The sequence below is a fragment of the Hyalella azteca genome, unplaced genomic scaffold (assembly GCF_000764305.2).
Source record: "Hyalella azteca isolate HAZT.00-mixed unplaced genomic scaffold, Hazt_2.0.2 contig16006, whole genome shotgun sequence".
Taxonomy (NCBI): Eukaryota; Metazoa; Arthropoda; class Malacostraca; order Amphipoda; family Hyalellidae; genus Hyalella; species Hyalella azteca.
Genome location: NW_025945833.1, coordinates 19,180 through 22,200, shown reverse-complemented (window position 1 = coordinate 22,200; position 3,021 = coordinate 19,180).

The following is a 3,021-nucleotide window of genomic DNA, read 5'->3' as shown; positions in this document are numbered from 1 at the left end:
GAAAACTATTTGAGAGAAAATTGGAAGAAATATACTTGATAAACATTTCTCAAAAGTCAATGATTGCAGTATATATGTGCAACATAAATGTAATATGGACAAATTAATAGCTATTCAACTATATTTAGTACAAGATATTATGATAAGAACAGAATAAGTTGGTGATCTTGCATTTGGTGAAAGTCAACAAGTTTTATTTCAGCAGAAAACCTATTGCAGAGCAGCACCATCAAAAATCCCTTAAAAAGTTTCAGCACTCTAACAAAACAGATACTTAGGATATATTTACCATTTGAATGCACTTTTTTCTAATGCTTGTGGCATGCTGCATCCATATTTAACCCTTTTTTTCTATTTGCAAATTCAAATATCATCAAACTGGGTAATAAGGGACAGCCTGGGTAATAAGCGACAGTTCTGCAACATTTTTTTAAAATGTGATAGCAGCTAAACCAATCAAACTATTGCAAAACTAAAAATAGTGATGTGAAGTTCAACATTTTTCCTATCTATGTAGCATAAAGCAAGTTAAGAAATCATATATTTACTTCCTCTAAAAAATCCCTGAAAAAAACAGCATGAATAATGAGATTTTTTGAAAAGTACCTCTGCTAAGGTCTGTAGCAAAAATAAACATTTGCCGTATTAAAGAATTTTATTTACATAATAGTAGCAAACAGGTGTTGCTTAAAAATGTTATTAACAGAATTTGAGTAGCTCATTCCCAAAAAATGGCCGCCATTTCCGCACGACAGGGCAATAAGAGACACCCCTAATAATGCCTTACAGTAGAACCTCAATTAGCAAAGACTACAGTTAACAAAAAAAATTAACAACAATGTATTATGATCAAATTCACCTTGTTCAGCAAAAAGAATTTTGCTTGACAAAAATTAATGCATCATCAATCATCACAAAATTAGGCATAGAATGTCAAATAGAAATAGAATTGTGCACCAGGCAACATAGAATGAAAAGTAGTTCAGTTAAACTATGATTTATTTCTTCAAAAAATATGATGGTTGTCACTAAAATATTCTTTTCTGTTACAGGTATGTTTTTTATGATTTTTTATTATGGTGAATTCACTTGACTCAATTAAAACTGTGTGAAATTACAAGCCATCCTGAAAGCTTACAGATACAAAAGAAATGCTCTATGGCTGCTGATTTGAAGCTTGCAGTGGACAAGGTTGTTATCAATACCATATAATGGGGTTACTTTAAGGGGACTGGCTACCCTCCGTAAAAACTTCTTCAGTTATTATCCGATCATTGTGAAACTTCACATACACACATAAAACGTAAAAAATAACATTTTGCTCCTTTGAATTTTTCGAAAAAATTGATACAAAATGTAATATTCATAGAAAACGGCCAAAAACGGGTACCGTAAAATGGGGTAACTTAGACCACTTTCTTTTTTATAAATGATGCCATTTTTTTACTAGCTAAATTAAACTTGAATTGAAACATGCAAAATACAGGTCTATACTCTAGCTTCACTCACCATATTTTTACATAACTTTACAACTGCATTACGCAAAAACTATTGCATGTACATCCATGGTAGTAGCTTTGTTGAATGCATCTTGTTTGGAGCTTTCAAACGAGTGCAAACGCTTTGCAATTAAACTAAATAATAACAAATACCATTTATTTGTAAATAATGGTTTAAAATGATCATTTTATTAAAGTTCAAGACTGTATTACACAAAAAAGTATTGCATGTACATCTATGGTATAGTAGCTTTGTTGAACGCGTCTTGTTTGTAGCTTTAAAACGAGTGCAAAGACTTTGTAATTAACGAGAGTAATGATCTATATATACAGATTTAATTCAAATAAATCTTTGTATATATTGTTAAAAAATGGTCATTATATATATTTTTAAAATTGTCTTGCGCAAAAACTATAGCACGCACAGACATGCAGTAAACTGGGTTAGATGCGCCTTTTCAGCAGCTACAAAATGAGTCAAGAAAATGGTAGTCAAAATTTCTGATTTTTGGGGTAACCGGTCCCCTTAAAGACTCCCAGGGTAACTTTGACCAGTTTTCGTTTTTTTAACAAAAACCCCCAAAACTCAAAAACTATTTGACATATAAAAATTTCATCAATGGCCATTAAAGACCTAATACTGAGGCTACGTAACACAATAGAAAGATTTAAAAAGTTTGCATATCTAATAGGTTAAAAAATTAAAAATGTGACCCACAAAAAAGAGCTACCGTAAAATGGGGTAACTTTGACCACTTTTTTTTTCAAAATGATGCCATTTTTTTTACTAGATAAGTTAAACTTAAATTGAAACAGGCAAAATACAGGTCTATACTCTAGCTTTACTCACCATAAATTGCTGGCTCCTGCCTCTCATAGTTTTGATGTAATTTCAAAAAAAGTGATGGTCTTTGTTACCCCAGCTCTTGGGGTTTCTTTGACCGGGTGGTAAAATCAATTTTATTTTTTTGATAAAATAACTCCAACTAACTCCAGGTTGTGGTGCATTGTAGTAGAACTCTTCTAGTTACATATGCAAAAGGCAAATTGTCATTTGCATATGTAACTAGAAGAGTTTACTACAATGCATCAAAACCTGGAGTTTTTTTACCAAAAAATAAAAAAATTGGAAGGGGTACTCCGACAGGCTTTAAATAATAGCTCTTTTTTGTGGGTCACATTTTTAATTTTTTAACCTATTAGATATGCAAACTTTTTAAATTTTTCTATTGTGTTACGTGAGTACACCCTCCAATTTTTTTATTTTTTGGTAAAATAACTCCAGGTTTTGATGCATTGTAGTAGAATTCTTCTAGTTACATATGCAAATGACAAATTTTAGGAAATTTTGCAAATGGGGGGCACCGCCCCTTAATGGGGGAACTTTGACCACCTAATGGCAGCCATGATGGGGTAACATTGACCGGCTTGGAAATTAAGTTAAAATTACCATAGGTACCTATATAACATATTTTATATTTGATACACTATTAATGTTTTTTTCTTTATGTTTCAGACTCTA